At 34.9% G+C, this 25,771-nt stretch overlaps 1 long non-coding RNA gene across 1 annotated transcript in view; it reads right to left on the minus strand.

Annotated features, from left to right (window-relative positions):
* The window catches only part of LOC116581692, a 122,522-nt gene extending 113,029 nt beyond the window's left edge, over window positions 1-9,493 (minus strand). Inside the window, exon 1 of the long non-coding RNA XR_004282177.1 lies at window positions 9,242-9,493. This is a non-coding gene — a long non-coding RNA (uncharacterized LOC116581692). The remainder of the gene's footprint in view (window positions 1-9,241) is intronic.
* Window positions 9,494-25,771: the final 16,278 nt, after the last annotated feature.

The following is a 25,771-nucleotide window of genomic DNA, read 5'->3' on the forward strand; positions in this document are numbered from 1 at the left end:
AACATAACCTTGCTGGTTATTGAATTCATATAAATGGTCTACACACTGTCATAAAAAGGCATGGATTTTTCAGACTAAAAAAAAAGTGCTATAAAAAATAATAAGCTTTAAATATAAAGAAACAGGTACATTAGAAGGATAAAGAATGTATACCATGCTAACATCAATAATAAGAAAGATGAATTGACTCTGTTGATAAAGTATATGTCAGGGAAAGAGATATTACCAGGAATAAAGGGGGACACTTCCTGATGTTATTCATCAAGAACATATTAAAATTCTAAACGTGTATGTAACTAATAACTCCATTTAAAATAGAAGCAGAACAGACTAACTAAAGTGACAAATGTAGAAATTCACAGTCTCAGTTACAGATTTTAGCCCTCTCTCCTTAATAACTGATAGGACAGAGATATATTCAGAAAAGGGCAGAAATATGAATCACATTATTGTAAGTGTCATTTTCACGTAATCACTACCTGAAGTTATCTTATTCCCATATTTAGTTACTAGTCCACTGCCTGTCCCCTCATTGTCATGTAAACATCATGATTGTAGGGACTTGTATATCTTTTTCACTGTTCTATTCCTAGCCTTTACAATAGTGCCTGATATATAATAGGCGAACAAATATTTGAATGAAGGAAAGGATAAATTAATGGATTTAATGGATATTTTGAAAACATTATGCTCTTATTTAGGGAGGTTCCTAGCATGCAAATTAAGACATAGGAGGAGGTGCTTGAATCAACAACTCAGTATTCTTCTGGAATTCTAATCAAATATTTCAGTTTTAGACTAGGTACTTAATTTGCATATCAATTATAAAAGATAGAACTAATAATGTCAAAAGATACTTATATTCAAAGTTAGTTGCAAAGAAACAGCATGTTTTAAAAATTAAAAGATGAGAAACTAAGTTGTATCTTTGAAAGACAGAATCTCAGCTAATGATTTAGGTCTCGGTTAGTAAGGAAGCAGGTCACTCTCACTGATTTCATATTTTGCTAACAAAGAAGGTTAAGTAGGAAGGACTCTAACTTATCTACTAGTCCTAAACTGAAATCAGATTGTTCTGGCTTGTGTTCAGAAACTTTATCAAGATTCTACTTATTGCAATGTTTATAAAGATCTACATAGTGGTTGAGTTTGACTCAAAGTCAGAGAGAATAATACTGTTGGGCCTCTAGTCATTATCTCCAACTGAAATAAACTCTGAGGTGCAGAACCACTTGTAAAGAGCCTTTCAGAAAACTCCTTTGCCATGCTATGTCTCATTCCAACCTGTCTGCCCCTATCCACCACTGTATCTATTTTAACGGAATGGTTCTTAAAATGATAAAGTAGAACACCAGCTAATAGTAAGAAGGTCCTTGACCATGGGTACTTCTGTTTACAGAGAATGGAAGACTAACTGTGCTGATCCATATTATAGTCTCAAGTGTGTTAGACCTGGTCAATATGATGCTGCTAACAGGCATCATTCTAAGTGCTAAGGAATAGGAAGAATGTATGTCTGCCATCAGTTATGAACCAGAATTCACACTGTGCAGGGTACTATTCAAAGCCACAGTAACTTCATTCTTATACAACTGTAAATCATCGTTTTATTTTAAAACAGGGACTTTGCTTTTTGACTAGCTTTAGAAAGATCATGACACAGTGTGAAAATGGACATTTAATAAATACTCCTTTCTACACTGCACACAGGGAACAGGTAATAAATGCCGTTGTCTGACTTGATAATGATGATGCCTGGCAGAGTAGAGAGACAATTAATGAGTGTTCTTTGATTGATGATGAGACAAGCAATACAAATAAGAATTTTTCTTTGTCAGTTTTCCCCAAATAGTTCTGAACAAAAGCAAAATGTGCTCTAGGCAAGAAGGAACTTAAGACGCTGAGATAGTAGCATCTTTCTTGTTGCTATATGTTTCATCTTACTAGTAGATATTTATATATGATTGATTTATTTATTTAATCCTCAAAACCACCCTAATAATTATAATGATAATAACAATGCACTATTATGTTTCCTGCTTTTATAGATGAAGAATAGAAAGCACAGAAAGGTATCTTGTCCAGGGTTACAGTAGTTTTAACTTTTGGCCTATTACATAAGTAGTATATATTAGCATAGCATAGTACGTAGCATATATTACAGTATATATATATATATAAAATATAATATAATCGTGTATATTACATATATAGTACTGCAGAGAATATTCATTTACATATTCACACATACAAAATATGAGTGAACACATTTTCTGCTGGGTATATTTTAGATGTGAAATTGCTGGATCAGGGAACATACATATGGCCATTTTTTTTTTTTTTTTTAGATTTTATTTATTTACTTGACAAACAGAGATCACAAGTAGGCAGAGAGGCAGGCAGAGAGGAGGAAGCAGGTTCCCTGCTGAGCAGAGATCCCAATGCAGGGCTCTATCCCAGGATGCTGGGATCATGGCCTGAGCCGAAGACAGGCTTTAACCCACTAAGCCACCCAAGTAACCCAAATACGGCCATTTTTAATAGATATTCCTAGGTGGTCTACCCAAGTGATATTGTCTGAGAATTCTAGTTGTTCCACATTCTAGTGTTCCACACCAACACTTGATGCTGTCTTTTTCATTTTAGACGCTCTGGTAAGTATGCAATGAAATTTCATATGTTTTTAATTTGAATTTCTCTGATGAATAATGAAATGTTGATACATTTAGTGGTCATTGGAATATTCTCGTTTAAGTGCCAGTTAAGTCTTTTGCTCTGTTTTGCCAATTCTCTCCAAACCAATCTATAAATGCCACACAATCCCAATGTACATTTTAGCAGGGTGTGTGTGTGTACATAAACTAACAAGAAATTTGTAGAAACTACAGGGAAATGCAAGAGGTCAAGCATAGCCAAGGACATCTTAAATTTTTTTAAAGATTAAGTTATTTATTTTAGAGAGAAAGAGAATGCAGAGGTGGAGGGTGCAGAGGGAGAGGGACAGAGAATCTTACACAGACTCCATGCTCCATAGAGCCCAATGCAAAGCTAGATCTCCTGACCCTGTGATTGCGACCTGAGCTGAAGCCAGGAGTAGCACCTAACCCGCTGTGACTCAGGCACCCCAGTCAAGGACATTTTAAATGAAAGGAATATAGTTGGAGGATTTACATTACCAGATGTAATTATAAAGTTATGGTAATTAGCACTTTGTGGAATAGGCTCGTGGTTAGACAGACCAATAGAGAATAGGGAATGCGGAATAATGACAAAAGTGACAGTGGGGAAAGGATAGTCCTTTCAATAAATAATTCTGGATCAGTTGGTCAAGATGGAAGAGATGAGGGAGCAGGGAAAAAAGGGTAATTTTTTAATGGAAAAATCTTTACCAATAGTAGAAGCTAGCTACAATGAGATTTTAATCTTTTTTTGGAAATTATGTGAATAAACTTTGCAAACAATAAAGCACTAGGTAGGTAATATTCATTATTATTCAAAAGAGGAGGGGACCGTTGCAATACATTTTAGCATCAGACAGGTCTATTAGGTTTTCTACACCATTTTTCTGTCCTTTTTCTTCCTTAAAACTGTATTTTCAAAAAAAATGTTCTAGTACAGAAGATGTGAAATGACTTCCTAAAGCAAATCTCAACAGAAAAGACTGATATCACTCTCTATTCCACCTGATACAGACTCATCGCTGAATTTTAAATTTCCTTGGAAATTTCAGAATATCTCTGTCTATAATGCAGACCAAACATAGTTTACAAAACCATTCTTGATTTCTCAAATGAAGGATGTTTGGAATATCATAAATTTCCTTATCATCTTGTTGATATTAACTTGAAATGATGAAGCCCTTTCAAAATCAGAGTTGTTGTTTGTTAATTAGTCCATTACTCATTAGGTCACCCAGATAATTCAGCCCAACCTGACTCAAAGTAGCACTGAAAACATTTGCAAATTGTATTTAACAGGTTCATGGTTCTCTAATGATCCAACGAGAGCCAAGTTAGCTAAAGTGACTGACTACTTATTCCAGTGACTGAAACCAATATATTCTCGCACTTTCCATTCTAGTTATTTTTTTTAAGGTAATTTGTTTTTAAGTAAAAATTCTTAAAATGCTCTCACTGAAGTTTAGAAGTCTGCAAAATAAAAGGATTCATGAATGAGAGACACCTAGAACTGAAAGAATCTTTTCTTTCAGAGGAGAAAACCTGCAGCTCATGTGACCCATGAGCTAGAGGTCTTGCATCAATTCTGACAATAGTGCTACTCTCAATTAATTAACTACTGATCCCCGAGGCAATACTTCATGCTTCATTCCTTTTAATCTTTTTTAAAAATGAATTTCAAATATATGATATTCATATCAGCTTTATGGTGAAATAGTTTCCCTGATGTCTGTGGGGGAAATGATACAGAGAGTGATGGATTCGGAATTGGGAAGGGATATTCACGGCAGAATCAGGGAAAAATTCCAGACTGGGTGCCTGAGGTGCAGAAAGGCAAATTCTCTGAACATTTATTTACTACTCTGGATTGGATAACATTTCATCTATTCTGTGAGATTTCTTTTTTTTTTTTTTTCAAATATTTTTTTAATTTATTTATATGACAGAGAGAGAGATCACAAGTAGGCAGAGAGGCAGGCAGAGAGAAGGGGGAAGCAGGCTCACCGCTGAGCAGAGAGCCCGATGTGGGGCTCAATCCCAGGACCCCGAGGTCATGACCTGAGCCGAAGGCAGAGGCTCAACCCACTGAGCCACCCAGGCGCCCCTGTGAGATTTCTTTTTAATGTTGAGAAATACTAACTTGGAAAATAACTTTGCCATCTTTAGAGGAAGATGACTTTCTGAAATTTATACAAATGTATGTAAGTCACTGATGAGACATTTTATTATGTATTTATGGCAACCACTCTACATCCCTATATGATTGTTAAATCTCTGTTCCATATAAATACATATTAGGTAATTTGAACCATAGCTTTTTTTTTAATATCAAGAAGACAACTTTATTTATTTGTTTATTTATTTATTTCCTTTTGACCCCATTCACCCATTGCTCCTGTATCTTAGCTACCGTAAATAATGCTGCAATGAACATGGGAATGCAGATATCTTTTCAAGTTGTTTTTGTTTTCTTTAAATAACTAACCCAGAAGTCAAACAAACTGGCTGGGTCATATGAGAGTTCCATTTTTAACTTTTTGAGGAGCTGCTTTCCATAGCTGCAAGGATTTACATTCCCAACAGCAATGCACAGTGGTAGCCTTTTCTCCCTGTTCTAAGCAGCATTTGTTCCTCTTGTCTTTTTCATAATAGCAATGTTAGCAGTGTGAGGTGGTATCTCATTGTGGTTATCATTTGCATTTCCCTGATGATGAGTGATGCTGAGAATCTTTTCATAGACCTACTGGCCACCTGTATGTCTTCTTTGGAAAAGTGTTTATTTAGATCCTCTGCTTATTTTTTAATCGGGTTGTTTGCTTTTTTGCCATTTAGTTGTATGAGTTCTTTCTATATTTTAGATATTAGCCTTTTATCAGATAACTCATTTGCAAATATTTTCTCCCAATCACTAGGTTGTCTTTTTTTTATATTGATAGTTTCTTTTGCTGTGCAGAAGCTTTTTGGTATGATGTAATGCCACTTATTTATTTTTGCTTTTTTTTGCTTTTGCTTGTGGTGTCAGATCCAAAAAGGAAAAAAAAAATTCTAAGACCTATGACAAAGCTTAGCATCATGTTTTCCTCCAGGGTTTTTATGGTTTCCAGGTCTTCTATTTAAGTTTTTAATCCATTTTGAGTAAATCTTTGTGTATAATGTAAGACAAGGGTCAAATTATTTTAACCTAGAGATATTTTTCCTTAGAGCTAATTAAAATATCTCTGGGTTTATAATATAATGCCAGTTACATGTTGAACATGTACTTTTGTCAAATCCTGGATCTGATACTTTACTGAAGATTTTAACAACCTGAACAAAATTAAAATTTGGGGAGATAAAAGAAAAACAGAGACACCTGGGTGGCTCAGTTAAGTGGCCCTGACTGGATTTCTGCTCAGGTGATGATCTCCACGTTGTGATATGGACCCCTGTGTTGGGCTCTGCTTTGGTTGTGGAGTCTGCTTAGGATACTCTCTCTCCCTCTCCCTCTGCCCCCTTCCCTGCCACTTACACACTCACTTTCTCTCTCAATTAAAAAAAGAAGAAGAAGAAGAAGAAACATAAACATAAACTCAATGTATAGTTCTTTAGTATGATTATAAATTATCTAAGTGGTCACCCGCACAACGTATGGCATAGTGAGGATAGTGATTTAATGATGATGATGGTGACGGTGATGAAAATGACGTCATATTAAGCCAAGCCAATCTGTTTTATAGAGCTTCTATATGGGGTCCATACTTTATTGGATGCTAAAAATATAGGAATATATAAAACAGACATTGTTCCTACCCTGACAGAATTTATTGTTTATTTGAGCAAATCTTCCTGAGTTTAGATAATGAAAGCTAGTGATTCTTGACTCGGACTTTAATAGAAAAAGAACATCTGAAGAAAAGATATTCAAGCTGAAAACAGGAATGACTTCCAATATCTTTCATCTTTCACATTTTCTGCATGGCTTGTGCAAATATCTGTTGTCCTGGGAGGAAATTTAATCTTAAGGGTTGTCTCTTTAGAATTTGAATGCACATTTGTATATGCATTTACCCAATTAATATAAGAGTAAAATATATTTAATAAATACTAAATATAATTTATGGAAATCAACTCATTTACAAAACTGAATAGATATTTGTATATTGAGACAGAAAATGGAAAAGTAAAATTTAATGCTAACTTTAGTTGATGTAATATATCATGTAACTGTATTGTGTTTTTCTATTTTGAATTAAGATTAGTTATATCAATGAATTTTTTTACACTATGAAGCAACATTAATCATAAATGTTGTTTTTTAAGACTAGAGTATTCCAGTACTTTTTACTACTTGAAATCACTGATTACTCCATTGTCATGGGTACTTTTTATGTTTTATTTATAAAGCTCACAAAATAACATAAATAAAAAAGATAAACAAAGTGAAAAATTTGAAGAGCTCACAGAGGAGCTATGATTCTTCATCTATTTAATCTATATTCCATATCTAAAAAATAATTTATGACAATTTCTTTGTATGGAAGAAAAATTTTATAATGGTTAGATCCATTAAGAGAAAGAACGATTTCCTAGAGTTTGAAGCTATAAGACTAATGCAAAAGAATATATCATTCTTCTATCTTCTATCATGTGTAAAGTCAATTTTAAAAATTGCAAGATATTCAATCAAAAACCATTAAAGGTATTTCCAAAATTTTACACTAGCCTTGGATATATTATCTATTATCTAGTGAGTTTACAAAAAAGAATATGAAGGGAGATTTATGTTTTTACTAGATCAGGTAGTTGAATAACTGTCTTCCCTGATGACTGAAGCATAATCTTGACTGAATAGATAGAAGAACTAAATCAGCTCTTGCTATGCCTTTCAGTAATATGATTCTATGACAACTTCCAATGCTTAGAAAATAAGTACCTTCTTAATGCAGTAATTGGCATTTATACTTGAAAGGAGTTTTAGAAATCATCCAGTTCAGGGGTCAACAAGCTGCTACCCACTGCCTGGTTTTGTAAATAAAATTTCATTATAACATAACTGCCTTGCTCATTAACTCATTCATTTAAATATAGTCTATGGCTGCTTTCACAGCCCAATGGCCCAGTTGAGTAGTTGGAACTGAGACTGTCAGGCCCACAGAACAAAAATAAACTAGCCCCGTGGAAAGAGCTGTTGACCCCTGATCTAGCTCAACCATCTCATTTTATAATGAAGTAGCTGAACCCCTCAACAATAAAAGCAAGGTCACTTGCCCATTGTCACACAGGCAGTAAAAACTACTTAGAGGCAGGTCTGCTATTCCCAGATTCCATAAGTTTTCTTTACATCAACCTGCCACTTATGATATTTAAAAAAATGTGTTTCATATTCTCTAATATTATCATGAAACAACCCCTAATAAGTAGAATTTTCTATGTAAGTTGTTGTACTCCTTTACCTGCCTTATTCTTCCCCTGTACTTACAATAAAATTTATAAAAGACAGGTAACCAACATAATACCTATCCTTTTTTGGTCCTTCAAAGTTGTCCGTGTTTCTACAGAAGGAAAACATTGTGATCAGAACACATGCACGTATTATTAGATTCCCACTGTCAGTCATGTTTTTATTTTTCTCAATTGACTCCACATTTTTGCCTACTACTTCCATCCAACTTGTATATTGTGTAAAGACACCATTAAACAGACGCCTGCCAGTATCTTCAGGAAATGGAGAGATGAACTTTCCTCTACGATTTGAGGTAGAGATAAATGTGGGTTTGGGGTTAGGGATGAGAGGGTGGCAGGCAGTTTACCTTGGATGAAATTTACAGTTATACTTTACTTCATCCCATCTGCTTATTTACAATGTACTATACTCTTAGTACAGTATATATAGTATATGTAGTATATTATTAGTATTAAGTATTTATTTTAATATTTTAATCTAAATATCTCACTTCAAAAACATGAGATTGTTACGTTCACTGCCTTGATTGTGGTAATTGTATGTAAATTATACCTCGATTAAAAAAAAGAAAAAGGAAATATCATGAGATTGATACTCTTTTAGCAAGAGAGGAAAAGAAAATGTAAAGCAGCCATTTAAGTCATATTTTTGTGCCAAATCAAGCTTGTATGTGACAAATCACAATAAGCAATAATCACCATGAAGAAAATTCCTGTCCGATTAAATCTTTGGTTATTATTGTTAGTTAACTCAAAATAAAGTGGCCCTTTTATCTTATTTTGTAGTGACAAACATTTTGATGCATATGCTTTAAGTCAGATGCAGAACAAATCACCAAAACAAATACTGTTGACATCCAGTATTATGTAGTCATCTGAAACTATTACACTAATGATTCTAGTTGAGCACAAAAATTTCAGTTCCAAAAGGCACTTATTCAGACATATTCTGAGCACTACTACAAAAATGTAGAAGCATGAAAAGTACAATACAATAAATAAAGCATAACAAGATGGAATGGGCCCAGAGTATATTTTTCCCCAGTTTGAAGTTAAATGAAACTATTTTATTTCAAGAATCTAAACTGCTTTAATTAAGATATCAAGGAAATCAGACTTACCAATAAGTTTTAGCCTTACAAAAATCCTAGAATTGCTCCTCTGTTCCTAAAATAACGCAGGGTCTTCTGGGGGAAAGAAATAACATTTGGTTAGTTAGGCTGCATGTTGTATGCCTAGTGAAGACACTGAGGCTTTATCCATAATTTCCTAATTTGCCAGCTCCTTTCCTTCTTTACGTGCTCTCAGGAGATTACTGTAGACTTCTGAGGAGGAGCTCAAGCTGCTCCTAGAACCATCTTCATCTCACAATCACTGTTGGTAAGATAGTAAGATACCAAGGGATTTCATGACATGTAATTCTTCAATGTGCACAAGAAATTAAAAGAATAATTTATGTTTCATACAACTCTAATTATAGCAGGGTAAAAGGAAGAAGGAAGATCGTATCATTGAAGTTACAAATTATGTATAAGACCCATCTAAAGCCAGCACTTTCATTCAGGGTAAGTTTAAGGCTCATTAACTCTGTTGTGTGTAACACTCCTTTTATGATCTCACTGCTCATATATTCTAAGTTATAGATAGCTGATTATAGATACTTTAAATAAACTCTGTGCTCTTCTATTTTATTTTTTATTTTCAGCGTAACAGTATTCATTGTTTTTGTACCATACCCAGTGCTCTCTAATACCCACCACCTGGTTCCCCCAGCCTCCCACACCCCCCTTTTATCTATTTTTACTTTTGAATATCTGTGGCCTTTATTTTTGTTTTTATTTTTTTTATTTTCAGTTAGTCACAGTATAGTACATAATTAGTTTTTGACTGGGTGTTATACTTAACTAATGATTATAGATGATTTTTTTCTTACAATTTTCTTACAATTATGACACAAATGACTCACTATATCTTGGGATAAACATATTGACTACAATTAGTTTTTTCTGAGCCTTAAGGAGAGGTATAAAGAAAAAAAATTCTTAAACAGAAATTATAAAAATCAAAGTTATCTTTTTATTTTTTTATTATTATTTTTTTAAACATTTTATTTATTTGACAGAGAGCACAAGTAGGCAGAGAGGCAGGCAGAGAGAGGGGGGAAGCAGGCTCCCTCCTGAGCAGAGAGCCCGATGCGGGGCTCGATCCCAGAACCCTGGGATCATGACCTGAGCCGAAAGCAGAGGCTTAACCCACTGAGCCACCCAGGTGCCCCCAAATAGTTATCTTTTTAAATATTTAAAAGATGCAGCAACTGGTAAGCTATATATATTCAATTTTATCTTTTTGTTTTAAAGTTTGGAATAATATTTTTATGTGCATATTCAAGAAATTTTAAACTCTTCTCCTGGCAGTTATTCCTGAGAATCTGACATGATGAAACTTTTTGATTAATAAAAACAGAAGACGGGGTGCCTGGGTGACTCAGTCGTTAAAGCGCCTGCCTTTGGCTCGGTCATGATCCCGGGGTCCTCGGGTCGAGCCCCACATCAGGCTCCATGTTTAGTGGGGAGCCTGTTTCTCTCTCTCCACTCCCCTTGCTTGTGTTCCCTCTCTCACTGTGTCTCTCTCTGTCAAATGAATAAATAAAATCTTAAAAAATAAATAAACAAACAAACAAATAAATAAATACAGAGGACATATTGATTCTGTAATTATCCATTCTTAAAACACACTCTTGGATCAACATTAGATTGGTTTAAGGTATAATCAAGTCTCTAAACAAGCATGACTGGGTTTATGATGGGGGCTGAGGAGTTTCATTTACTTTGATCTTACTATAAAATAAATAGTATAATATTGTAAATGATACAGAAGATCATGAAGTAAAAAGATCAAGTTTCCTACTACAGCCCTCCACCCAACCATCCTCTCCAGAAGTAACCACAGTTAACAATTTTTTGTATATTGTTTGAGTTGTTTTCCATGTGTATATGCATGGGTTTTGACATTTCAAACCCTGAAGAGGAGATTATGTGTGAGCTAGGGCTCAAAGTGGAATGTCTTAGATTAAAATAGACAACATCCAATACAATAAAGCACATTCAGTGGACACCTCCGATGTGCAAACTGCTATAATACGTTTTACAGAAGGCACCTGAGGGTATAAAGATGGAGAGATCGAATTGGCTCTGCCTTCAATTAGTGTGTATTTCTGTACTTACACAAACACCACGAGTGTAATAATAATTCTGAGTGTGACTTTCAGTGTGCCATGTGAAAATAAGAGGGAGAGAAGGGTTAATTCGACCTTGAGTTTATTTGAACTACTCATATAGTTACGGAAACTGACACAGCAAAACGTATTTAGAGAAGGAAAACAACCTGGCATGGATCAAGTTTAGACAGCAAGAATGCATGAGACAACAAGTTTGAGAAAGTAGGTGCAGGCCCCATCTTGGATTTTATACAGCAGACAAAGTGATGGCATTGATCAATATCAGACATTTGTTTTTGAGAAATATATCCAGTAGAAGGAACAATAGATCACAGATGAAAAAGATAAAGATGAGTAAAATGGAAACTTGTACTCCTCCAGGGCAAGACTTTAAAAGGGTGATCAAAATAGGATCCATTTTGGGGCGCCTGGGTGGCTCAGTGGGTTAAGCCACTGCCTTCGGCCCAGGTCATGATCCCAGGGTCCTGGGATCGAGCCCCACGTCAGGCTCTCTGCTCAGTGGGGAGCCTGCTTCCCTCTCTCTCTCTCTGCCTGCCTCTCTGCCTACTTGTGATCTCTGTCTGTCAAATAAATAAAATATTAAAAAAAAATAGGATCCATTTTAAGGTTGAATTGAGAAACATTTCAAAGAGTAAGACCAACTTGAATATGGAGTGTGAACATTTGAATTTGAGGTATGAAGCAGAAGGGAATTGGGAAAGCTACAATATTTTTTGCTTGAATGACTGTATGGTTGTTGAAGTTATTAATTAAGACAGGGAATATAGAAGTAGCTGGTGAAGAATGGTGAAGAATAATGAAGTTGGCTTTGAAAATACTGATTCTGAATTGTCAGTAGGGGCCTCACAAAAATTATCTCAGAAGCAATGTGTGGGACATTTAAGATAATTGAACCACGGACCTCAGCCATAAATTTTGAGATCATTTGCATATCAGCTGATATCACCAGGCAAAATATATTAAATTGAAAAGACGTCCAAGAAGTAAACACACCCACCAGGCAGGAAATGCTGGAGAGGAAAGAAGGAAAAGAAGAACACAGCAGGGAGAGCAGGCATAAAGGAAGGGAAATAGCAAACAGACCCTACACACACGGCTGGCCCCCCACCAGCTCCCATCTCCCCCACATCACTTCTGCTCTGGGATGGCTCCCAAGCTTTCTCTAGTTAGTTTTCTCTGGGCTTTGGTGATTCATCTATCTGGCCCACTTTGTTACCAGCACTCAGACTTTCACATTTCAGACACACTAAGAATGGATTTTAGCAAGTTTCTCCTTTCCTTCCCTGTTCCTAAGGGAGTTTGAGTTTTAAACAGTTTTTATTGTTAAATACTACACGAAAAGATTTTTTCAAAATACAAATAAGACCGTTGTAAAAACAAAATAGAATCTTAAATTGCTTTACCTTATTATTCATGTTCTTTGACATACAAAGAAATGAAAACTGATGGTTCTTAGCAATCTCCCTGATTCCAATTTTTATGTTTTCCTTCTTTGTTTCAGCCTTTTCTAAAATTCCAATTATCCTTTTTGTTCCAGAGACTGTTCCTCTGAATCATTTGCAAATCCTCTGACCATATTCTTTCCTATCCATTACACACTGAAATCCCAAAGTCCGTCTCAATGTTCAGCAACTGGACCCACCTGTGAGATTCACTTATCCCAGAGGGTATCACATAACCAAGGTCTTGTTGTTTAATGTAGAAAATGCCTTATGTTACTGCTGACTCAAGTCAGAGTAGCCGGCATGGAGTACCAAATGGAGTATTAGAGATTTTTCTCTTCTCCAGGTTTTATTCCAGTGTCAACAACAATAAACATTTACTGACTGCCTCCTGTGCAGAACACTGGGAAACAAAAGGAAGTGCCACTTATGTTTTCTGCTCTTAAAAAGCTCAGTAAAGAACAACCACACCAACCACTGGAAAAGAGGAGTTAACTTAAGATGAGAGAATTATCTATTTAACAATTTAGCATATGCTAGAAGATGCATTGCACAACTATGCAGAATATAAGGTGTATTTAGTAAATATTATTTGAATTAAGTGCTTTGCAATTTGGGGGAAAAATCAAATTAGATGCATACCTCCCACCATAAACCAAAATAGCTCTGTTTGAAGTGTTTTAGAGATACATATGAATAGCCTGTGATTTCTTCCCCCAAAATCTCTACCTGAGCTTGTCATTCATAGATGAATAAAAGCATCAATAGGTTTGAGGATAATGACAAAGAGTTCTTTTTCTGTTTAGAAAATCATGAAATTTAGAAAAATTACAGTAAAAAATTCATTAGTTAAATGTCAAAATGATGTGAACATGCAATTCACGAAAAGAGGTAGCACATTTTAAATATTGGCTTTAAAATGTGAGAAATTGTTGAAACTCAATAAACATGAAAAATTTTACATTAAAACAGCAGTGAAGTAGCAATACTTTCACATACTCCTAGTGACACTCTGAATTTTTACAACCATTTTGGAAAGCAATTTGGCAACATGAGCTGTAAGTCTATACTCTTTTAATCAGTAATTCTAATTCAGAACAAGCATAGAACATATTCTCAGGAAATAATCAAATTGTAAATTATGATTAATTCACTTAATGTAGCATCCATTAAAAACTAAGGTGCTTGGGGCACCTGGGCGGCTCAGTGGGTTAAAGCCTCTGCCTTCGGCTCAGGTCATGATTCCAGGGTCCTGGGATCGAGCCCCGCATCGGGCTCTCTGCTCAGCGGGGAGCTTGCTTCCCCCCCGCCCCCGCCTGCCTCTCTGCCTACTTGTGATCGATGTCTGTCAAATAAATAAATACAATCTTAAAACAAAACAAAACAAAACTAAGGTGCTAAGTTCTATAGAAATGGGGTAAGACTTTATAATATAAAGTGGAAACTCATGATATAAAATTACATATGCAGAGTAATTACTATTAGGTAAATTTATGAGTTCATTTGGAATATGATGTATAAAATGCACAAGTGTGTATTACTACTATTTCAAAATAGTGATTATTTCTGAGTGTTTTATCAATAATTCAAACTTTAATGCAGGTTGTATATGGTTTTTACAATGAAAAAAAAGTACTTCTGATTTAGGCTGAATAGACCTTGGATTGTTGGTTTTGCTTACCTCTGGCTTCCTTATTTGATAACTCTTAGGTTGTCTAGCTTGCATTTGGCTTCTGTTCAGTATTAACATTAATTTACCTAAAGTAAACTAATTAACCAAGGATAGCATATCATTAAGTTATTGCTGCAATAATGTTGCTGAACAAATCACCCCAAACTCAATGGCCTACAACGACATTGATTTTTCTGATTCCAAGGTCTGCAGGCCCAGCGGGGCAGCTCTGCTTCAGGCTTTAGGTCTGGGTCAAGGCTGAAGGGAAGCAGCTATACAGCATGCTCTTCTCAGTGTTTTGCTAAAATTGTGCTGGCTGAATGAAGTTATAGGGTCAAACCCAACATCAGTGGCAAAGAGAAATATAGTTTGCCCCCTCTATGGTTCTGCAAAGTCATATGGCAGAGGGAAGAAATACAGAATTAACAACAATCCAGTCTGTCACAGAGAGATTAATTCTCATCTCTGTTTCTGAGTCTTTATCTATAATATAAGAATACTGAATTATATAATCTCATCAGAAAGTTATTTCATCTGCCCAAGCCTCAATGTCCTCGTTATTATGGATGATAACAGTATCCGTTTCATGGAATATTGTGGGATTTAAGTAGACAGTCATTGTAAAACACTTGTAAAGCTCAACAAATGTTATTTATAATTAATCCTAAAGTCTTGTCCAGCTATATGACATCTACAACATTTCACAGTCTAAAAAAAGTCAAAGTAGGGCTTTTAGGAAAGATGGCAGAGTAGGAGGACCCTAAGAGCTCACCTCCCCTACAGATTTAACCCACATCAGTGTAAAACAACCCAAAGACTAGAAGAGACTCCACAACTAAATGCAGAGTAGAGGTCACATCAAAGAGAACAGAAAGGATGAAGATGTGGTTGGGAGCTAAAGGGACCCTCAGAACTGTCCACGGAAGGGAGGAACACATGGTTGCAGAGAGAGAAAGAAAGAGACTCTCTCACAAGTCATCTCTGGCACAGGAAATACCCATAACATTTGCCTTTGAAAATCAGAGAGGCATAATTTTACAAGTTCTTACAATCACTGGGGCTTAACATCTGAACTTAAAATAAGCCGTAGTATATAAAAAAACCTCTTTCCATTTTGTCTTGAATTCTTAATCTGGCCTCCAATGCACTGTCCAAATTCCATTTTGGGGCATTCTGGCAGTCTACACCATGAGAATTTATTTATAAATCCTGAAGGTCAGCCAGGTCTACCTTTGTTTCCAGGACTCTGAAAATTTTGAGATGTAGTCAAGATGACCCGAGTAATGAGTTTGCTTTGTGAGGGAATTGAGAGCCATAAAATCCTTATTCAGGTTCAAAATAGGCCTAACTATTTTTAAGAAGTTATGGTCTCCAAAAAGATTCAGAACAGATAATCTGTGAAAGTTGAGCACACCTGGGCCAACTTCTTTTGACTATCCTAGAAACAGGATAATCAGACCCATCAAATTGCCAATGGACCAGGCCACTGGGTGGTTACTCTTGATTATGTTCAGATTTTTTTCTTATTATTTGTCTTATTTGATCTAAAAACAGCATAGTGACCAAAATATAAATCCAATTAATATTGATATTGGAAAAAAAATTTTTATTAATTTTAAATTTTCAAAATATTATCGATATATCATTTTAATGAATACCCATTATTTTTGCAAGGATATAGCAATCACTTCTCTTTTCTACTTACCTTCTTCTGGAACTCCTGTGCAGATTTAAAAATATTTTAGATTTAAATATATTTAATATATATATTTTAATATATATTTATAATAATATATATTTAATAGTATAATATATATTTATTATTCTATATATTAGTATATTATATATTTAAATATATATTTTAAAATATATATTATAATATATATTTAAAATCTATAATAATATGTATTTAATATATATTAATAATAAATAGATTTAAAAATATTTTATTATGGGATATTGTGTGTTATTTTTATTTTAAAGAGGTCAGTATTAAACTTCTGATTTTCCATGATACTAGTTTCATAATCATCATATATTAGGTAGCACTAACACCTGTAGTTATAGCATTTATAAAGACAAATAGCATAAATCTTAAAAATATAAAAAAGAAGAAAAGTGAGACAGATGGACAAGAAAGGGAAACTTGCCAAAAGGAAGAAGATTTGAAACTTACATCGCAAGATTTTTGCAAAACTTACATCGCATTATTTTGAAATTAGTAGAGCCTTTTCTAGTTTTCCATATTTTTTAAATTTGTTCAATTATAAATCATTCCATCAAATTCTGTTTCCTTAAATCTTCAAGGAATTGGAAAAGACTTTATCATGGAGATAGCTCTCTTTTTATTTAGGTAAAGCTCTGAGATAAAATTCACACAGGGTCTTTGAAATGTAGAAGACCTTTATTACTCACATATATACCTAGGAAAATTCCATAGTACCATTTTCCCAATTGAAAAGAATAATGTCGGGACGCCTGGGTGGCTCAGTTGGTTAAGCAGCTGCCTTCGGCTCAGGTCATGATCCCAGCGTCCTGGGATCGAGTCCCACATCGGACTTCTTGCTCGGCAGGGAGTCTGCTTCTCCCTCTGCCTCTGCCTGCCATTCTGTCTGCCTGTGTTCGCTCGCTCTCCCTCTCTCTCTCTGACAAATAAATTAAAAAAAAAAAAAAAATTCTTTAAAAAAAAGAAAAGAATAATGTCTTGATCAACGAGTCATTTATTATTTTTTAACTGTTTTTCAAGTAATGTGTGCAGAATTGAAGAAATACAGCCTGTGGTTGGTTGGTTTGTTTGTTTGTTTGTTTTAAGATTTATTTATTTATTTGAGAAAGAAAGAGTGTACATGTGAGCAGGGAGGGGCAGAGAGAAGAGGAGAGAGAAAAATCTCAAGCAGACTCCTTGCTGAACAGAAAGCCCATCTCCAGGCTTGATCCTATGACCATGAAATCACGACCTGAGCTGAAATCAAGAGTCAGACGCTCAACCAGCTGAGCCAACCAGATACCCCAAAATAAATTCTGTTTTTGAAGCAAGAATATAACTATGTTATTCAAACACAGGCTTAAAAATTCACGTATCTTTCCTCATGTCACAGGATGTCACCCCCCTACCCATGGGTACCCTCTCTTTTCTCTTCAGCTCCATTGATGTGGTACCACTATTCTGCCTTCTGTCAGGTTAGATGCTATCTGGTTAGAAATACTGGCCTGCATGAATACTGGAAAAGGGGTAACTCTTCAATTCCTTGATTGATTTCTCCTCATTGCTGTGGGTGACCACCTTACTTCTTGAAGGATACGATGCATCAAGAGCCGGGTCCTGTACTTGCTACCTGGCACTGTAGTGTGTCTCTCATCTTGACGCTGCCCAGCCTTACTTTCCCCACACCTTTATCTTTTCTCTAGTCTTAAACATTTTATACTTCTCCTTTCATTTTCTGTGGGTATAGATACACAATATATAAATCTGGTTTTCCTCCTTTGCAAAAAAAACAAGCAAATGCAAACCCTATATGTTATCAACACCAGCTATTTCTCATTATGTGGAAATCTCTGAATTCCATGAGGTATAGTCTTCTCTTGAATCCTCTGATTTCCTTGGTGTAATTACTTGCCTCCTCTAAAAATCTCCATAATTTTGAGACTATGAGCCCACACACAAATTTTCAAAGAATCTCTCTTAAATTAAAATTAAAATTAAATTTTAATTCAAAATTCTTCTTTTTAAAAACAAAACAAAACAAAGAACCCATACTTTACCAGTTATGTGATTTTCAGGTAATTATCTAACTTTCCTACATTGTGTTTAATTTGCTACTTGAAAATAATACAACCCCTCATAAAGTTGTAGTGAGAACTAAATAAGATAATGTATGAAAGGTGCTCAGTCCTTAAAAAAGGACAAAAAGATGGCTGGAGTTTTTGTTTTTGCCTTTATTATTTGCCCTTCCTCATTAACTCCTTTTGAAGTTCTAGACATCAAAAGCAATGCTATCTTCAATCCCTAAGTTATTTGATTATCTTCTCCTTTGCCCAGCTCACCTTCACTTGATAGTTAACTCTGCAGAGTCATAGAAACATACCTATTAGCTGACTGTTTTTAGGAGGAGTCCCTCCAGAGTACACAGTAAAATGGTTGGGGCTCAGTTAATATTTGGTGAATGAATGTCCTTCCTTCGGAACACCCTCTTTGTACCTGCACTCCATTTCTTGGGATACCACTTCCTCCCCAGCCTCCCCTCTACATCTCTGGGCAGCACCCTGGGAAGCAGGTGCACAAGACTTCCATAGTGAAGACTGTTCACCTCTGAAGACTTCCACTGGAAATATTTTCTCCTTTCTGAATTCAGAAAATAGGAAGGAAAACTGAAGCTAAAGGATCCAGAAGCAGAGGGAGATGGTGAGAACCCTGGCAAGTTATTCATTTACTTTCTCACACAAATATTAAAGCAAAATGTAAGGCCAGCAAAAGACTTTCATTAATTATGCTTCAGGAAATCATATAACCAAAAAAATGTACCTGCAAAAACTCACAACAATAACAAAAACCCTACAAAGCTCCTTCCTGGACTTCTGACTAAAACACTAGGCAGGTTTATGTTTTTAAATTTATAAACCAGTGTTATATTTTTATTCTAAATTCCATTAAGACTCAGTTTTGGAGGCTGTGTTCCATATCTACTGGTGAGAGAGGCCACTGTTTCTACAAGGATAATTTATCAGATCCAGGGAGAAAATACTTTAAAGGCAATGCAATTCTCACTATTTCTTAAACAGAAATTCTACTATTCTATATTACATTTTCATATAACATGTACTTGGCGCCCCTGGGTCCTTTTGTAAAACAGAAGTCTATAGTAGTAAATGTCATGATAAAATGAAATCAACGATTATAAAAGCGGTAAAACGTTCATTAAATATGAAATCTATATTCACCACCTTAAAGTCAGTGACTTTAATACTTGCTTTTCAAAATTTTGTGTCAATATCAGCATGTCTCAAAATTAACAAACTGCATTGAGCATTTAAGGCATCAACTTTTAATAAAATAAAAACAGTCAAATTTATATTTTAAATACATTGCTGTGTGTCTAAACATAAAATAACTTCAAATGTAATCCCCCCATTTTATCCCAAAATGTTTTGAACATCTGAACTTGAAATATAGGGATATAAATAAAATAACCAAATGTCAGTTTATAATATTATTTTAATTACCCAGACATTTAAAATTATACACTGATAAGTGTCATCATAACAGCACTTTCTGCAGTGATGGAAATACTCTATATCTGCTCTAATATGATCGACACTGGCCACACATGGCCATTGGGCATTTGAAGTGTGACTAGTGCAACTCGGAAACTCAATGTTTACATTTAATTTTAATTAACTTAAATTTAAATTGGCTCATGAGGCTAGTGGTGACCAAACTGAACAACATGGTTTTAGAAAATAGAAGATTCTTTTAGAAACATTCTTTATTCCACTCTCAAACTCTTCACATACATCTTAGCATTATCATCACCACAGTACAGTGATGTTAGATGTATTATTTAATCTTTTCCACAGCATGTAGTTTTTTTTCTTCTAAGTGTTTTAAAATACAAGGAAGATTTAGAAGAAAATGGTGTTTGCAGAGATAGGAACATAGAACAAGTGTCTTGATACTTCTGTGTAGAATGAGACTGAAGAGAGGAGACGTGGAATACAAGGATTATTCCCTTTGAAGATAGTCTGAAACCTATCTGGGGTTTAGCACTTTGTTCTTCTGGATTCTAAAGAACCGAAGGATCCATGTGGAAATGACAAAGCCTTTCATTCTGCAAATTATTTTCAAGTAATTGTCAAAAGTCTCATTTACAACCATATCTAATCCTTGCAATTGTGAGACCTTACCTGTAGGGATAATTATAAAATCTGTTCCACATTTCTTTCTTTTTTTTTTTAATCCTTAAGATTGGATTTCTTTTCAACATCAAAATCCAGCACAATTTGAAATCATTTCAGGTAAACCCGAACTTTGTATTTCAAGAGAAAATAACTGAGACATGTTATATGAGAGACTTTTTAAAGACACCTCTTCTGATGGATAATTTTGAGGGAAAACAATTGTCTTAATTTGGTACATACAGTAACTTAAAAAATTACAGAAGTGAGAACCGAAGATTACTTATTTAAAAGCTGTGTCTTTTGCAGAGGGCACAGATTGCATGGAGCACTAGGTGTGGTGCAAAAATAATGAATACTGTTAGGCTGAAAAAATTAAAAAATTTAAAAAAATAAATAAAAGTTGTGTTTTCTTCTGTGGAAAGAACCAAGATGCCCTTCAACAGATGAATGGATAAGGAAGATGTGGTCCATATACACTATGGAGTATTATGCCTCCATCAAAAAGGATGAATACCCAACTTTTGTAGCAACATGGACAGGACTGGAAGAGATTATGCTGAGTGAAATAAGTCAAGCAGAGAGAGCCAATTATCATATGGTTTCACTTATTTGTGGAGCATAACAAATAGCATGGAGGACAAGGGTAGATGGAGAGGAGAAGGGAGTTGAGGGAAACTGGAAGGGGAGGTAAACCATGAGAGACTATGGACTCTGAAAAACAATCTGAGGGTTTTGAAGGGGCGGGGGGTGGGAGGTTGGGGGATCCAAGTGGTGGGTATTGGAGAGGGCATGAAATGCATGGAGCACTGGGTGTGGTGCAAAAATAATACTGTTATGCTGAAAAAAATAAAAAATTTAAAAAATAAAGTTGTGTTTTCTTTACATTAAAAATTATGAAATCTTTTCCTATCGCCAAGCCCTCTTTTGCTGTTTTTCTTTCCTAATCCTCAAAACAGCAGTCCACAGAGGCTCATCTGAATGGAGTTCAGTGATTGGTCATTCTAACTACCACCAACCGGCAACATCACAGAGGGTGAGGGGCGCCCTACAAGGCGACAGGGGCACAGGTATCAATCCCAGGACTTTCTGGCACCTCAATAAAGATGAGTGATCATTTCATACATCTTGATAGGTGTAACAAGTAACATAGATAGCTATGAATTTACAGGCAAATAAAACAAAATACCCTGGCTGTCACTCTTACAATGAGATACAAAGCCACTCTCAACTGACTTTCCAAACTTTCCTTAGAACTATCTTTCCCCCAAGATTAAATGAATGATGTTTAATATGTGCCATTTGGTTCTGCTTTATTACTAAGAATTCCTTGAATGGGGTGAATGAAAAGGAATGTTAATCTACCTCAATCCAGAAAAAAAGAAATCCTCCTATCCATAAAATGAAATTAATGATCTCCAGAAGCAAATAATTTTAGTGTGATGATGATCTTTGAAGAAGAATTAAGGTGCTTTCAGGTGCTCTGCCTGGATCTTTAGCTTAATGAGGCAGATCAATCAAGAGGATAATGGCTAGATGGATATTTTTGTTGTTCTATTTTTAATGAATAAGAGACACTTGTATTCATTAAAATTATAAAAAAGATAAATAATGAATCACCTCAAATTACAGAATTTCCATATTTCTTAAAAAACTGACACTGTGCCTGCCAATAATAGCCTCATATAATATTTATGAAGGACTGGCTTTCTGTAATGAGAAATTCAACAATTATCATGGTAATAACTTGGGAGGCGAGGATGAAATATATGGTAGTAAAAGCAAGTCTCAAGTGGAGATGGCATGTGTGTGTGTAGCGTCAGAGTGCCTAGAGTCTGGAATCCTTCTGAGGTCTGCGAGGTGAAGCACGTGTGCCTCCATGACTGTCCACATGAATATGAAACTTAGTTTCTATAAAGCAATTTTCATTGTTTTTCCTTATAAATTTCTCATCACATTATATTAATAATTTCTCAGACTCAAAGTTTACATTCTTCCCCAAACATCTCCTTATCACTTTTTCACTTTTTTTTCACCTGTGTCTCACTTCACCCAATAATTTCCAAGAAAATTTTCCTTTCATTAAATGTTCTAAGTTATCCTTCAATAATCTGATTTCTCCTCCTCCTTCTTCCTTAGAAATACTTGGATACAGAAACCCTTCCTACAATGATTTTTAAAATTGTTGAGTAAGAGATCAACTTATTTTCTGGCTTTCTTTGGAAACTGTGAAACGTCAGTGCAAACTAGAGCAATGCAAACTCAGGTCCTGCTGGTGAAATTTAAACTTCTATTTGGACCAATTCTCTGCTTCTGATATATTTAGAATTTTGACCCTTAGCCTACATTTATTAGCAAAGGTCAAGTTATAAATCTAAATACAAATATGTTTAACCAAAAACCTTAAAGTAATAGAGCACTGAGATGTTATGACTAGAAAGAAATTATTAAGATGTTATTTTTAGGAATATACATGTGGTTTAATTAGCCATAGACTTTTATCAAGAAATCTTTTCAATGAAATTAACTGTCTCTCATATGTTGCAAAAAATCAATCTTCTATTCACATTATATAAGACAGGACCATGTCAACATACCACAAAAGGAAATAAAACTAAATAATAGTTATAAAATACTATGCAGAACAAGTATTTCTAAAGAAAATATATTTGTTATTATTTTTAAATATTTCACAGCAAATATTTCAACTATATCTCTAGTTACCCAAAAACTATATTGAGAAGCATGCCATATTTTAAAATGTCTAATTTTAGGATCTCCAAATGCAAATAAATAAAGCATTTAAAAGCTTGACAATTTATCCTGTCACTGCTTAAAGCTCTTAATTGTGTATATTTAAGGCTAGTAAAGATATAACAAGAAATAGATTGGAAGCAAGCTGAGCAAATAGATAGTGTTCATAAATGCATCTTATTTGATATTGAAGTCAAGGGGTTCTATCAAAATGATTTAAAAACTTGAGAGATAAACTAATACAGAGATCAATAGGGAATCTTATCTAGTTCTGTTCACATGAGTTCAGAGCTTTCCATTGAATTCTATTTTTTTTTTCTACCTCTGATTATTCCACATGGACCACTGGGAGTAGAACAAATTGGGGGCACTGATCCTAATTTACGTCCTTTTTGACCCCTTTCCCTAACTTCAATTCTTGTTTGAAAGACTGTTAAAAAATGTTTGTGTCAAAATATAGCTTGGATAATAAAGTGTGGATACTTCAGAATAAGAAATGTTGGTTTCATACTGTGCACATTATTATACTAACTAAATGTTCTTATTTCAGCTCTTGATGTGACTGTACTGTGAGTCGTATCATAAAAGGTATTTGTCAGTGTAACAAAGTATATTATATTAGCTTTTTACAAAGTTAACAAATGCATGACTTTCAAGAGAATAATTTTTTAAAGTATAAATAAGTAATTAAATTTTATATTGAATATTTGTGTATATACAATAAATTATATATGTAATTATATAACATATAGGGTGTTAATTACATATTATTAAATTAAAATAAATATTACATAATTATAATTACATGATTGTATAACATATAATTATGTATATATACATATATGTAAAATATATGTGATTATGTATATATAACTATGCATTTTTATATAACTTTATTTATACACACACACACACATAGAGTATATCTAAACATGTACACAAAGGAAATAAAACAGAGAATCTTTCAGAAACAGAGATCTTGAGAAATTCTTCCAAATGTTGAAAAGTTTTCAGTTCATCTGACATATAGCAATAAATACACACAGGGGGCTTTATATACATTTACCCTACATTTATTTACTTCAAAACATAAAATAAATTATTATTTTTTTCTTCCTAAGCCACAGCTAGGAACAACAGCTCTCTCTCTATGGAGCCCTATTAGGGCAATGGAGCAAGCAAGCAGATTTAACATCTTGTCTATTTGTTAGAATTCAAAAGGCTGCACTTTGGTCTATTTGCTTGGCCATTCTGTGTGTAGACAAAGAGATAGAGACAGAGATAGAAACAGATAAAGAGAGAGAAACATAATATTTTTATATAAATATAAAATATATAGCAAATAATCATCTATACTTTTCACTTACCTGAAACAATAAAATCACTTAAATGTATGTATCTGTGTCTGTGTGTGTCTGTGTGTAGTAATAGGGGTTTGATAGTTATATCCATGAAAGTCTCTGAATTGATCTAGCAGTTATAAACCTAATTTTTTTTTAATTAGAAATTAGAGAATTAATGTTGGGGGGGTCTTTAGATTCTACCTCATTCATTCACCTCATTTTGCTGACATGATCAAGTAAGATATTAGAAAGCAAGTATCTTCCAAGGGCCAAAAAAATGAATGAGAAAGAGACATGGAGCTAGGGCCTAAATTGCTGTATCTTCAATGGAGTACTACTCCTGGCATACAGTGCTGCCTCAAAAATGGCATTGTGTTATTTTGTTGTTTAATTGTTGATTTGGCCCTTTGAAGAATGATAAAAATTAATTAGTAAAATAAATCATTTTAATGAATATGTGATCCTACAAATTTATTCTGAAGCCCTATATACAACAATAATATTAAAACAGATTCAGTTTAAGATGGGTGTATACATCTGAAAGTATTTAATATAAACTGGTTTCTCTAACATTAATCAGAAAAACAACTGGATGGAGGAGTAGCAGTCCTAAATTCTGTCTGGTCCCAGGAATTCAGCTAGATAGTTATCAAACCATTCTGAACATCCACAAACTTAACAAGAGATCGAAGAGAACAACAGCAGCAATTCTAGGAACAGAAAAGCAACCACATTCTAGAAGGTAGGATGTGCAGAGAAGTGGATCCAAGGTGATATTTGGGAACCACAGAGGGAGGGAGCGTCCATCAGCCAGCTCCCAGCAAATGATAGAGCAGCAGAGCACAAAAACAGAACCTTAAGAGGTCTGCTCCACAGAGGGACATCACTCCAGAGGCTAAGCAGGGGGTAGAACCCTTGATGGCACAGTGTGGTCTCAGGACCCTCAGGGGTCACAGAAAGACCAGGGGTGTCTGAGTGTGGCAGAGCACCTGGTTATCAGAGCAGGGCAGCTGACTGCAAACAGAAGCCAAGAAGTTGGCTTTCAGCTTGGGGTTACCTTAAACCATGATTGGAGGCACAGTGGGGCCACTACTCTTCAGCCAGGGACCTAACAAGCAGCAGATCCGGGAGACTCACCTTCCTCAATGGAAGGAGTGGCACAGGAGCACAGCACAGCAATATGCATGGTTTAGAAACTCCAAACGGGGCCATGTGCCAGAGACAGAAACACAGACTAGGTGAGCATGGATTGTGGCAGGAGACCAGGGAGATGGAAGGGACTGACTGCTTTTCTCTGAGGGCCATTGAGG

Source organism: Mustela erminea, chromosome 21 (genome assembly GCF_009829155.1).
Source record: "Mustela erminea isolate mMusErm1 chromosome 21, mMusErm1.Pri, whole genome shotgun sequence".
NCBI lineage: Eukaryota > Metazoa > Chordata > Mammalia > Carnivora > Mustelidae > Mustela > Mustela erminea.